This window comes from Eurosta solidaginis, chromosome 4 (genome assembly GCF_040869045.1).
Source record: "Eurosta solidaginis isolate ZX-2024a chromosome 4, ASM4086904v1, whole genome shotgun sequence".
NCBI classification, from domain to species: domain Eukaryota; kingdom Metazoa; phylum Arthropoda; class Insecta; order Diptera; family Tephritidae; genus Eurosta; species Eurosta solidaginis.
Window position 1 is genome coordinate 73,228,357 of NC_090322.1, and position 15,061 is coordinate 73,243,417.

The 15,061-nt window shown below is 40.9% G+C and overlaps 1 long non-coding RNA gene across 1 annotated transcript in view; it reads right to left on the reverse strand.

The window, feature by feature from the left end:
* Positions 1-4,636: 4,636 nt before the first annotated feature.
* Positions 4,637-15,061, reverse strand: part of LOC137249971 (uncharacterized) — a 73,031-nt gene continuing 62,606 nt past the window's right edge. The window contains exon 3 of the long non-coding RNA XR_010952660.1: positions 4,637-7,950. This is a non-coding gene — a long non-coding RNA (uncharacterized lncRNA). The remainder of the gene's footprint in view (positions 7,951-15,061) is intronic.

A 15,061-nucleotide genomic window follows, 5' to 3' on the forward strand; every position in this document is an offset into this window, starting at 1 on the left:
CATCACCCAACTTCTATATTTGGAGGTGTACACTCATTTTGTATTTTTTACGCGTATTTATTTCGCACGTACGTATGTATGTTTTAAAAATCAAAAACCGAATTACTTAAGCTTTTTCGATCGCGTTACTAAAAACGTTTTATTGTTCACACAATTAATTAATTTGATTTATTAGAGTTCTCGAATTTTCTTTGGACTGGCTACACAATTTTTATTTTCAAATGAATAAATGAAAAAAAAAAAACAAAATGTCACAACTCATAGAAATTAACATGAAAACATTAAATTACACTTACAACAATATTGGACAATAAGAACACATATAGAACTAAAATATCAGTACCACCCTACGTGGTAGCCTTGTCCATACTAATTTATTTATTTACTCAGGCATAGCATGTATGCAGCGGCGATATTGTCGCTGTCCTGCTTTCTGTTCATCGTCGTTTGTCTGTTGTTTAAAATGTTTAAGCTTTCAAGTGTGTATCTCACCATCTCCCTTTTTTCGTTATCAATAATTTTCGTGTTCGTGAAATCAGCTGTATGGCCACAATTGAGTATGTGCTGTGACAGTGCAGTGCTGTGTTTTTGTTTTCTAATATCAGTTGCATGTTCGGCAATGCGAACACCTAGCGCCCGCTTTGTCGTTCCAATGTATGTTTTATCACAGTTTTCGTTCTCCTTTCCTTTACATTCTATTTTGTATATCACGTTGGTTTTTGGTTGCTTGTCTATTGGAGTCTTTGTTTTTGTGTATATTTTGGACAGTGTATTGTTGGACTTGTAAGTTAGTGTGATGTTTTGTTGTTTAATTATGTTGTGATCGACTATAGGATTGAGCTTAGGAATATATGTCACACTGTGGTATATCTTAGTGTCTGTTGTTGCTGCGTCTGGTAATTTTTTGAGGTGGTTGCTGGTTTTTATGATCGTCTGGTTAATCAATTCGTGTATTAGGTGGTTGGGGTAATCATTATTTCTTAAAATCAAATGTATCTTCTCTTTGTTGGCGTCATGGAAATCTTGATGGCTTATGGTCAGTATTTTATTTATCACATTCTTCGCTGTGTTAATTTTTTAGTTTTCCAAGATGCCATAAAACATAAAAATTTGTTTTTAATCCTATCAGTATACACTTTATAGCAACTGCTGTTTAACGAGTTGTATTTATGACGTAAAACAGCATAAGTAACTTTGGCAGTACTGGATCCTGAAAGTTTGTATCGCTCGAACGCACGCGTCTTACGATGTTTGAGCCCTTTAGTGCTCCATGCAATTGACGAAGTAGCTGCAGAGGTATTCGCTAGCGGTATATATTTATGAAATAAGGCGTAGAGTACATTGTTAAAGTGAAATATACTCTCATAAATATAACCGGTGTATTCGAGCCAGGTTATTTTTGAAAACTCACTGATTAGCGCAGAACAATTAGCTTTCTTTAACAGAAACCGGCGAGATGTCTCTCTCACGACCTTCTGACTTTGGCAAGGAAGACTATAAGACTCCAAATAAAGAGCAAAAGCAAGAGCTGGATGATAAACATCTTCACATCTATGAACGGAGCAATTCAAGGTGTCGTCTGTGAATATTAAATCTAGACATCTCCCGTATTTGTTAGGAACATTGTTTAATTGTAAAGTTCAGCATCCGCAAGCTGATTTAAGAACTGAAAGAATATATCCCGGGAAGAAGCAGGGACCATTAACCCATCTACAAGACTCCAAGACACGCAAGGTAGATTAAATTCGTCAAGGAATATGACAGATTCAGAAGAACTAGCCATAGAAACAACTGATTTCAATAAATAGGAATGTCTCAAATAAATGGAAATATCCGATTGGGGTGGTATATAGGTAGCAACAAAATATTTAAACGTTGAATCAGAGTGAGCAAAATGCAGAAAAACTGGTGTGAACGACAATCATCACGCCACCACCAATTCTGTCCAGTCGGTGTTGTTGTTGTTGTAGCGATAAGGTTGCTCCCCGAAGGCTTTGGGGAGTGTTATCGCTGTGATGGTCCTTTGTCGGATACAAATCCGGTACGCTCCGGTACCATAGCACCATTAAGGTGCTAGCCCGACCATCTCGGGAACGATTTATGTGGCCACATTAAACCTTCAGGCCATTCCCTCCCTCCCTACCCCCAAGTTCCATGAGGAGCTTGGGGTCGCCAGAGCCTCGTCTGTTAGTGAAACAGGATTCGCTGCGGATAGGTGAGGTTGACAATTGGGTTTGGAGAAGCTATATATTGCGCTGGCAACCTGAAAGGTTGCGCTACACAGCCCCTTAAATCTGGTATTTTAGTCGCCTCTTACGACAGGCATACCTACCGCGGGTATATTCTGATCCCCTAACCCGCTGGGGTTATCCAGTCGGTCTTTTCCATATATGTAATACTCCTATATTGCTACAAAACGCTAGGTACATTCCCAAACATCAGAATGCCGATATATTGCTGTTTAAATATTTTTGTTTTTGTATTCAATAATCGAATGTACCTAAATTTAATTTTTTTCTTGTTACACTTATGCCGCTACAATCACAAAAATTTTATAGGCTGTTTTGTTTTGATTTCGAATTCAAACCACATTGCGAGTATTTTCTATACATGGTTCAAATATATGGTTGGCTCATCTGTACAATAACAAAATATGTCTGTTCAAATTGTCAAAATCTGTGGATTGGTGTTGGTGCGAATAGTATGGAATGGAAACATAAAATTTACCATGCAATGAAATAAATAAAATCAGCTGATGAGATGAGCCAACCATATAATTGAACAATGATTACATATATGGTCTTTCTAAAAATCTAAAACGATTCGGATAATATTTCGGAGTAAAAAGCAGTTGGCTTCAGCCATGTCTCAGTAAATACAAGAACGTCATAATAAGTATCATGACACTTGAGAAGAGTAACCGTTAGTTTAGTGTTCCACCACCTAACGTTTTGATAAAAAATATTAAAAAAAGAGTCAGTTAAATTTGACGTACAATTTAAATTTAAATAATACTTATAAATATCCAAGAAAGAAGTAGTGTTAAGAACAGCTGTCTCACTTATTACTCTGCCACGGGTGAGGCTGTTTTTTGAAAAACGAACGGCCGAATTTTGACATTCGTCGACCAAAGCTCTGGGTCCAGCATTTTGTCCACATCAGCCGATGGAACTCCGATTTTAAAGTTGGCTCTAATCGATTCTAACGCCACATCCTTTTTGACAAATTTATGGCATGAAATATATTTTGACGGAATATTAGTTTGCTTGGCTATATAAGTAGATATATCAGTTGTTTTAACAGAAGACTTGAATGAGCTCACATGAAACCATTTGAGTTGAACGTCAACATCGAGCTCACAACTTGTATTTGTGCCGACGCTACGTGCTTTGTTATTTATATATTTTTTTATTGATTTGCGTTCGTTTGTGATACATGCATTTCGTTAATGGGGTTAGTGGCAGCGTTATTGGTGTTGACGACAGCAGAATTGTCAGCAAAATCATTGTCGTGAGTAGCAACTGCAATACTAGCATCAGTAGATTGTGTACGAGCATACACGCTGGTAGTATCAAACGGGGACAGAACAACAGACGCATTCGAAGGAGATATGGGAGCAGCACGAGCTTTCGATGTTGTATTTTCGATGTGGTAAGTGGAGCAGCAGCAGACTGCAAACGGTGAGGAGTAGGCAAAGGCGAAAAAGCAAATAAGTCTATTGTCGCAGGAGGAACATCCAATTTATTATTGTTATCCGAAATGGTAGCGCGTGAACTAACAACTGTTTTTACCGCACTAATTTCAGCAGCTAGTGCATCAATATTAGCTGTGTTTTTTTTTTACATCTATAGACGTTTACGCCTAAACTTTGTATGGACTGCTAAGCGTCAAACTTTAAATACACCTCTCAAATTGCTGCGTATAAATTTAGTACTACTAAATTTCAATACGCATTATACTGAGATGTAACTTAAATATGTGTCTATGATTCACCTCTTCACTAATTCTATGTATCACCTCTTAAAATATTGTGTTTCCTGTTATAGAAACGCATACTTTGGTGCAGCAGCAAGGAAGGCAGTCGACATGATCTAGTGGTGCTCTTTGGGTAGTCATGTCGCCTGGGCGGGGTTCTTGACAACCTTGCCATCCTGCGCCATAAACAAAAAAAAATGCTATCATGCCTTTAAAAACTAACAGAAGCACAGAGCCTACTCAAAACGCTCATAATTCAAAATAAAACAACATCCGGTCGAACCGGATGTCGCGGACAGACCGTTAAACATTCAAATTAAAAAAAATTCAAACGAAAAAAAAATTACCGGACCGGAAATCATCGGTTACTAACGCTGAAAACCAAATTTAAAAAAAAGCTGAAAAAGGGGGAAAAACAGAAAAAGCCGAATATACAAAGGGACGCCGCGGGTGTTGTTGCGACGTCCGGTGCTTATTCCCACCCTAAAGACCATGGCCACCGACGCACCTATATTTCGGTAGCCCATTTCCTGGATTACCTCTGTGCCTTCTAAATGAAAGAGAACGCCAGCATTCCCATTTTCAATTACAATTTATTCAACATTCATTATCAAACTTAGTTCAAATGTATATTTAATCAATATCAAGTGTCCCTCTGAAGATTAAAACTAACTAATGGTCACTCTTCCAAAATCAAGATCAAAACCTGTGTCATCATTGTTGGTTAAGTTGAATCTATCTCTTCTTGATGTTCTCGGGCAAGGAAAAAAGGCAAATTCTAAATCTGTTTGGATGTTGATTTTGTAAGATAATATTCCGTACAACCGTACCGATATAATAACTTAATTGATTTTCACAAATAAAGCTGACCTTAAATTAGGAACGTCTTTGAAATAGTATAGAGGAAACCCTAAGGTATATAAAAAAAAAATCTCGAATGGTTATGTTTGAGATTAAGTATGTATGTACCTGCTTCGTAAACTTCTTCATCAACCAAACGATAAACGATCATTTATAGTAACTATACGACGAATTCAGCATTTATTAAGATATTTAGTTATAATTAAGTAAGACGATGAAAGTTTGATAACAATGGTAATAAGAATTATAAAGAGTGAAAAATGCGTGATGAAACTCGCGGTATCCAACCAAAGACCACTATGTAACTGTTTACTCTTGCTCACAGCCATCCAACAATCTATTTGTCCGCACATTCGTCGAACTAAATTCCTAATGGAAGGCTCCTCTCCAAAAACTCTGTTTACAGACAGTCTTTCGCCGTGAAAACGAGGGCAGTGAAACATTACATGTTCTGCGCTTTCCAATTCGGAGGGGCAGCTTGGACAGAAAGGATCCTCCTCTATCCCACGCTTATGTAGATATTCCTTGAAGCTGCCGTGCCCGCTCAATATCTGTGTGAGGTGGTAATTTAGTTCGCCGTGTTTTCGCTCGTACCGTTCCGCTATATTCCGACCTAGCATGAAGGTCCAGCGCCCTTTTCTCGAATCTTCCCACCATTCTTGCCACATAACTATTGTTCGTGACCTTGCGCTTTTCTTAGCATCTTCAGATGGTCGGCTGATTCCAATGCCATACAAATCGGCCATTTCACCCGAGAGTAGATCTACTGGGATTTTCCTGGATAAAACTCTGAGAGGCTCCCGGGGGTATGAAGTGCCAATTTATAACAGTCTGTGAAGCATAGCTGGCAGCGGCATCTAACTGTTCGCGAAATTATTTTAGTTCTTCCTTCATAATTGCGTCTGCGCCGACGAATGTAGTACCTCAGTCGCTATACATATCTGAACAGATAGCACGTGTAGCAACAAAGCGCTGTAATGCAAGAATAAATGACTGAGTTGTCATGTTACTCACTAACTTAAGATGAATGCTTTTGACGGCAAGACAGACGAAGAGTGCCACATATCCTTTATAGCTCTTGTGTCCCCGCCTTGCCGTTGCTCGTATGTTGAATGGTCCAGCGTAGTCGACCCCAGTATGCATTAACGGGTATGTTATATTACAACGCTCCGCTGTGAGATCGCCCATCAATTGATTTTCTGGACTGCAATTATATCGAAAACATTTAACACAGCTGCATATAACTTTTTTTACTTCCGTACGACCATCGATAACCCAAAATTGGCGTCTGACGTAGCCTAATGTCACTTGCGTTCCGCCGTGGAGGCTCCTCAGATGAGCATGCGTGAAGATTAGGGACGTTAGAATATTCCGCTTTGGCATGACCATTGGGCATCTTTCGTTGAAAGGCATATTTGCTTGTTGCAAACGCCCACGTAGCCTCATAATATTCTCTGAATCCAGCGTTAAATTGAGCTTTCTCAACTTACTTGAGGAAGTACTTGGTTCTGCTTTAGAGCTGACATTTCGTGGTAAAATTCTGTTTGTTGTGTAATTTTGACGATCATTTTAAGTGCTCTGTATCGTTCTGTCCAGGTGCAAAACGCTGTCGTGACGGTCAACTTCTTGCGACACATTGATAAATCTTGAACAGCAACCCAGTACAGCGATAAGTTTGTCAAGGCTCGCATATTTAAAATAAAATAAAAAATAAATCTCGCGTAGCCAGTCTTGATTCTGCAGTTGTACTGTACAAGCAGTGACTAATCTAATTTCAGAAATGTTTTCTGGAAGATGTTTATTATGTTGAGGCCAATACTATTCACTCAAAAAAGCCATGCTGGCCCATTCCACCATAGTGCGTGGGACAGTAAAGTGTTGACAGAAATTCCTCTGGAGGCACAGTCTGCCCGATTGTCCTTTGTGGAGATATAACGCCAGTCTGCATGCGAAATGATGTTCTCTATGAACGTGACCCGATTAGCAACGAATGGTTACAATTTACCTGGCGACGATCGTATCCAGCAGAGCACTGAATCCGTCCAAAGCACAAATCCATAGCACACATCTAAAGGATTTAAATGATAATGCGTCCTTCGCCTTTACCAAGAGGGCTGCTGCTAGGCGAGTACCACATAATTCAAGTCTTGGGATGGATTTTTGCTTCAAAGGTTCCACCTTTGTTTTCGCAATTAGCAAATTTACTGCGGTATAACTTTCAGTTATTACCTTGCATTGCAGCAGCATATGCTGCGCTTGATACATCTGAGAAAGCATGCAGCTCTACAGTGCACGCTGCAACAACTCTTACCAACGGTATATACAAATGTTGAAGTTGTTGTTGTTCATTGCGGTAAACTGTCCACTGCCGTTGAATATCCTTTGGTAGCTTCTCTTCTCAATCTAACTTCCGGTTCCATAATTTCTGTAAGAAGATTTTGCCTCTTATCGTTGTTATTCATTGCGGTAAACTGTCCACTGCCGTTGAATATCCTTTGGTAGCTTCTCTTCCCAATCTAACTTCCGGTTCCATAATTTCTGTAAGAAGATTTTGCCTCTTATCGTTACAGGAGCCACAAGTCCTAGTGGATCAAATATTCTGGCAACGTCACTTGCCAATGGTGTTTGTTGAAACAAGTAATACTGTAATCTAAATCGATGCTATATGTTAACGCATCAGTCCGAGTTCGCCAAAATATTCCCAAAGGCTTTGTTTGGTCGCACATACCTAGTTCTAATAAGTCCGAAGCGTCTCGGTCGCGAGGCTCAATAGTCTCTAAAACCTCAGTAGCGTTAGAGTTAAACTTGCGCAGACTAAACCCGCCAGTTTGTAGTAATAATCGTAATTGTGTTATTTTATTGATAGCTTCTTCGAGTGTGTCCCCTCCAGATAATGCGGTCTACGTGAATTGGGGAACTTTTCTCTCTCATCATTGGCCAGACGTCGTAGAACTTTTAGTCCCGTAGGTTACGGTAAGCAGTGTATAGCTGGTAGGTTCTTCATCTGCACTACCTTCCCAAAAAATTCGTTGAAGTTCAGTATTCTTGCGTGTCAAGGTCATGGGGGTTCCCCACGTTGACCAGCCACGCACGATCCTTGTCCCCCTCCAACACCTGGAAAGAAATAAAATAAAACAATTAATTTTTGCATAATTGCAATGTAAACCAAGAAATAGACTTGCATCTGGCAGCTATTTAGTAGTTATAAAAGAAACTTCATAACAAGCAAATAACGCAAAGAGTAGTCGTGGGAAGGGGTTGCCAGATGGCAGATAAAGTGAAGAGTTGTAGTGTGGTAAAAAGGGGATGAAGAGACATTGAAAATCGTATGATGAGCGCACTGCGTAAAAGAGTGAAGGAAAGAGAGAGATGTTTCGCGCCAAAATTTAACTGGAATCATGCGCACTGCGACAATTAGAGAGAGAGCCAAATGTTTCGGAGAAATTGATGGTATAAAAGCGCTAACGGCGGCAGAAAACAGAAGTTTCCTTACTTTTGGCTGGATCAAGTGGTGTGGTATAAAAAAATGTGGACGGGCGTAATGAGAAAATATAAAGTATAATTTTGTAACCGCGTGTGCTTCCGCCGGTGTACCGGGGAATACGCCAACAACCAAATCAAAAGAAAGCCGCATTAAATAAAATCAGACGATACCAAGGCACCACAACAAATTAACATCCAGCAAAAAAGAAAAGCAAACACCATGTGGGGAACCACGTGGAGTCAACCACGGCCTCAAGCGAAGAAGGTACATTGTGGAAGTAGCAGAGTTAACGGCTGGCGAACGACCGGAACAATTCTTTTTATAAAGCACCTCATAACCAACGTAAGTAGCCATATAGTTGATCAACCGAAGGACGGAAGGGTAGTTCCGCACATCCAACTCCAGGCAACGGTTGCGCAAAAAAATCCATTAAGCACCCGCACTTAGTCACACAGTCCGTAATTACATACATAATTTTTTGTTGGGAATCGTCGGTGATCCCACCACGCCAAAGGTGCCATTGCGTTATAGCCATAATTAACGTGCAAGGAACGACTTTAAAATCACGGGGGTGACTAGATAAGTCACAAGTTACTCGTAGAGGCCCATGTATATATGCATATATATATATATATAAATTTTAGTAGTTACATATTAAAAATATATTCAGGAATGTTCTCCAGAAGATATGTGTCGTAAATTGTCATTCAGAATATATATACCTTTCGTAAATTGTCTGTCAACATAAATTTCGTGAATTGCATTTTGAATATATCTTGTCCAACCACTGTTGTGAATGTAGAAACATATCCATCATATTGTAACGAATTTACTTGCAAATCCTCTTATTTGCCATTCTGCTAAGTTCGAATAACTAAACTGTTGAATAAATAACTCCAATATGTAATAATGCAAAATGGCCTTTATTAAAGTACTTCACAATAACACTCAAACTGTGCAACGAATATCTTGCTTAATAACCAAACTGATTGATAGCTCAAATGAAACTCTACTATCGCCTGCCAGATTGCGTGCTTAATCAATAACTGCTTGGTAGCTCAAATCAAACTGAATTTCAGCGCCTCTACATTTGCTGCCTTTTATACTCTCTGATTTCAACGCTCGCATCTTCTAGGCGCTTCCATTTCCAGAAGCTACTAATTGCCATCAGCTCTCAAACTTATCAGCTGTAACTACAATTGCACGATTTTATAGCTTCTCTCATTGCATACCTTCAGGAGTATCTCAGATATATGCATGTGTTTGTGCATTGATTCTCCACTGCTCGTATACGTACATGGTACATATGTGTAGACGCAATTATTGTTTCGTTTATGTATATACATAATGATTGATCTATGGATGTGCATGATATCACTGTTTAGCATCGGCTTATAGATAGCAACACTACCATCCACCTAAGTCTGATCGTCCCGATCAGACAAATCTCCCGATCTAAACACCGCTAGCATCTCCAAATGTACCACTCTTCTACTCCGTGGTTTACTAGTGGTTTGTATGCGGTATATGGTATCACTGATCTTCTTCTCAAGTTTGTACGGGCCTTCCCAACTGCACCGAAATTTGGCTGGCACATCTTTCCGCCGGTGATAACAGTACCAAATCTCCCTCCATGAAACCTTCCGAATTTTTGTTCTCATTCTACCTGCGTTTCATCTTACTACTCATTATTCTTGATCGTTCCCTCGCACTCTGTTGTTTGGCCAATGAACTTCTTCGCAGAGCTTGCACTTGACGGATTGACTTTGCATCATCATTATCGTCTGGACGTTTCACAACAGTAGTGCGCGCTGGCTTGAAACCACCCTTGCATTCTTTCTGAAAAATTCTTTAAGTCATCTTAGTGCGTCCATTAGGGTTTGTCGATGCCGGTTTTTCTCTCGCAGGTACCTTCGGTTTTGATTGGTTTGGTCCATTCGTTCCATCAACCCTTGCCCGATCTGCTGCCTTTGACTTTTGCGGTTTTTGTCCAATCTCTTTCAACAGCACTCGATTACTGATGAACCCTTCTTCCAAACTGAAGTTAAGTGGCACATCCTGGTTCTCATAGCGCATAATCTTTCTTGGCATATCGATCCTGATGTCATGGTCAACTAAGAAGTCCACTCCCAATATGACTTCATCAACGATCTCCGCCACAATGAATTTATGTAGAACCATGACCTTCCCAATTAGGACTTCACATATCACTTCTCCCTGGACTTGGTTATACTCGCCTGAGGCCGTACGCAACCTTGCTCTAGGTAACGGTTTTACTCTCCTGTTGACTAAATCAGATCGAATCAAGGAATGAGATGCGCCCGTATCTACAGTCAGTACACGCTCCTTGCCATCCACATTCCCTCTGACGGTAAGACTGCTTGATTTTCTTCCAATTTGCGACACAGACATCACAGGACATTCAATAGCTGGAGCTAGCTCTTGCTCATCTCCTCCAGCTTTGCGTTTATGGCCACCCAAATTAGAACTATTAGGACCAAGATCGCAATGACGTGCAATGTGACCGGACTTTCCGCATTTGAGGCATGTGATAACCTTTCACTCCGCTTTTGCGATCCTTTCAGCGCCTCCAATATTGTGTCTACCCAATCTGGTCTTTCCACTTCCACACGATGAGCTTTGTATGCTTGTTTACTCAATAGTGAGGCCGTTTCCTGAGTCAATGCATGTGATACCGTTTCAGCAAATGTCAGCTTTGGGTTTGCTTATGTAGCTCGCTTCGTTTCCACGTCCCGTATGCCATTTATAAAACTCTGGATTTTTACCCTCTCGGTGTATTCCACGGGTGCGTCCGCATTTGCGAGCTGAGCCAAACTTTCAACATCCGAGGCAAACTCCTGCAAAGTCTCATTCGCTCTTTGGTGACGGTTTTGCAACTCAATTTGGAATATCTGTTTCCTATGCTCGCTTCCATAACGTCTCTCGACAGCGGCCATCAATGCTTCATAGTTGTTCCGCTCTCCTTCGGGAATCGTCTGTAAGATTTCGGCTGCTGGCCCTTTCAATGCCACGAACAGAGCTGCAACTTTATCTTCAGCATTCCAGTTGTTCGCTGCCGACGTCTTCTCAAATTGGAGCTTGAATACCTGGAATGGAACAGAACCATCAAACGTTGGGGATTTTACCTTCAGAGTAGACGTTGAAGTGATTGGACGGTTCAATTGTAACTCCTGAATCCGATCTTTCAAAGCATCTATCTCGGCCTCCAATTTATTTTGTCGTTCACTAACAGCCTCCAGCTGCGATGAAAATTTTGTTTCCTGTGCCTCCAGCCTTGTTGAGATACGCTCGTCTTGTGCTTCGAGCTGTAATGTTATGCGTGCATCTTGTTCTTTTAATTGTTCTGCAATGTGTGACGCCATGTGTGTTTTCTGTTCTTCCAATTGTGTTTCCATCTTGGATGTTATACGGTTCTCCTGCGATTCTAGTTGTGATGCCATATATGTCTTCTGCTCTTCCAGTTGTGATGACATTTGTGACGACATTTCTGACATTTGCGATGACATTGATGCTACTGTCGATGTTTTTGCAGATATTGCAGCCAATATCATGTTCAAGTCTGTGCTGGTAACTGTCTGCGATGTTTCGTTTTTCTCTTCAATTTTTGTTGTCTCCTCGCCATCAAGATGAAAGACATACTCTTCCACATCAATTCCTTCTGCTTCCATTGCCTCTCGTAGCCGTGCCTGAAGTTCAAGTTTAACGCAGCTTGTATTCTATCCACGGCTGTCCAACTCCTTCTTTAGTTACTGGATCTTCAATTCACTGAACTTTGCCATGTCCTTGTTGTCCTCTGGAATTTATTCAACAATTCCTCTTCTGACACCAATTGTAACGAATTTACTTGCAAATCCTCTTATTTGCCCTTCTGCTAAGTTCGAATCACTAAACTGTTGAATAAATAACTCCAATATGTAATAATGCAAAATGGCCTTTATTAAAGTACTTCACAATAACACTCAAACTGTGCACCGAATATCTTGCCTAATAACCAAACTGTTTGATAGCTCAAATGAAACTGAATTTCAGCGCCTCTACATTTGCTGCCTTTTATACTCTCTGATTTCAACGTTCGCATCTTCTAGGCGCTTCCATTTCCAGAAGCTACTAATTGCCATCAGCTCTCAAAATTCTCAGCTGTAACTACAATTGCACGATTTTATAGCTTCTCTCATTGCATACTTTCAGGAGTATCTCAGATATATGCATGTGTTTGTGCATTGATTCTCCGCTGCTCGTATACGTACATGGTACATATGTGTAGACGCAATTATTGTTTCGTTTATGTATATACATAACGATTGATCTATGGATGTGCATGATATCACTGTTTAGCATCGGCTTAGAGATAGCAGCACACCTTAGTTTTGCTAATATTCGTAACAATATGATAGGCAGCAGATCGGCTTAAGTATTGAAAAATGGGGAATCAATTTCCAGGGAAATCGTGACTCCCAACCGGTAGAAGATTTCTTATTTCGTCTAGAATACTTGAAGCGGCAATACCAGTGCCCTTGGTCGGATATCCTTCGCGACTTCCATCGTGTATTAAGTGGGAGGCACGTGAATGGTATTGGTTATACATCTGAATCAACGGTAACGTGGACTGGCCGACCTTAGAATTTGCGCTTCGCCAATTCGAATCCCATCGCACAGATTTTGAAATTTTAAGAGAGTTGACCGAAAGGAAGCAACGCCCAGGAGAGACCATCGACGAATATTTCCATGTGGTTGGTACGTCGCGCGCTCGTTTGAGAAACCCATTAGCAGAATATGAAGTAATCCGCCTTGTTAAAGGAAACTTACGTGAATCACTGGTAAAGATTTTTTCCCCAATCCAGTGTTATCCCCTTTAGCAGCTCCGGCTGGACTGCAAAGAAATTGAGCGTAGGTTTCCACTACGAGAGCGGATGACGAACCACGATTTCACTGCTAGAGCCCACCGCGTAAGCAAGGTGACTGGCTGCGAAGACCATGCAATATTGGCTCCCAGTGATGAGGGTCAATTCACTGTGGAGGAAATACATCATCGCGGCACGAAAAGAAAGACATTACTTTGTTGGAACTGTGGTGGTGAAGGCCATTTCTTTACGGACTGCATGTCACTGCAGCGCAAGATCTTTTGTTTCAAGTGCGGAAAAGCGGACGTGATAACTACGAAATATCCAACGTGCAACCCATCGGGAAACGTACGGCGGAACGCGGTAACATCGGGGGGATCGCGCTCCGCTCAAACCCCGAACGAGTAGATGTTGGTGTTAACACAACGATCACGGGGGAAACAAACAGCGATAGGAATACAAATCGGAAAAATAAAACCAAAAATAAAACCACCAATGAATGCTATACCATAATGAAGAAAACAAAGAACGTCATCAAAGAACCTAGTATGTCATATAACGAACGCCTAAGAAAATACCTCGAAGCGCGCCAGCGTTTCTTTGCCGAAAGCGCCCTCATGGGACGTAGGTCCGTGTCGCGAATAGTACAAAAAGCGCGACATAGATTTAAGAAACGAAAGAAAGTAAGGAAAAAAGTAGTAGATGCAGTTAAAAGCGCCTCCCTTGCAGACCCTCGAGTGTTCTCCGAAGTTCAAATAAACGGTGTAGAAACACGCGGGTTATTATACACCGGTGCTACAGTCAGCATTCTCGGACGAGGATGCCGAGAATTCGTAGAGGAATATAAGATCGTGGTTGAACGTTTTGTATCGACAGTGCGAACCGCCAGTGGTCGCCCACATAACGTCTTGGGTAAAGTCACATTACCCGTAAAATTTACAAATTCTGAGCAGAACATTACATTTTTTTTATGTCCATATCTGGAACAGAAGGTATATCTCGGGGTGGATTTCTGGCGTGTCTTCCAGTTAGCACCCGAGGTAATTTCGGTGAGCGAAATCGATCTGTCCAAGTTTGAAAGGGAAATGGTTACCGGAAATGATAAGAAAGAACGACGATTACCTCATTTCCTGTCAACGGAACAACGACAATGTTTGGAACATGTGGTAAAGTGGTTTCGAACTTTTAAGCAACACGGTCTCGGACGCACAAGACTAGAAAAACACTCGATCAAATTGGTAGATAACGTGGTGCCTTTCAAGGACCGTCATTATCCGCTGTCGCCGGCAATTCAGAGAATTGTCTACGACGAAGTCGATAAGATGCTGGCATTGGGAGTGATCGAGGAAAGCGAGAGTCCATGGAGTAACCGCACGATAATAGTTCGTAAACCCGGAAAAAGCCGCTTCTGTCTTGATGCCAGGAAACTGAACGCAGTGACGGTGAAGGACACGTACCCATTGCAGAACATCGAAGGAATACTCAGCCGGATTGATGACACACATTTTATAAGCAGTGTGGATCTAAAGTATGCCTTCTGGCAAATCGAATCGGAAGACGACTGTAAACCATATACAGCTTTTACGGTACCGGGACGGCCACTGTACCAATTTGTTACCATGCCATTCGGCTTATGTAATGCCGCGCAGAGATTGTGCGGCTAATTGACCGAGTAATACTCCATGGACTGAAATCCAATGTGTTCATATACCTAGATGACTTGTAGATCATTGCCTCAGATTTTGAATCACACTTGAAATACCTCGCCGAAGTAGCGGCTTGTTTAAAAGATGCAAACTTAACCATAGGTTTGCAGAAATCTCAGTTTTGCTTTAAGGAATTACCTTATAAAAAATAAAAATAAATGTAAGGCGCGATA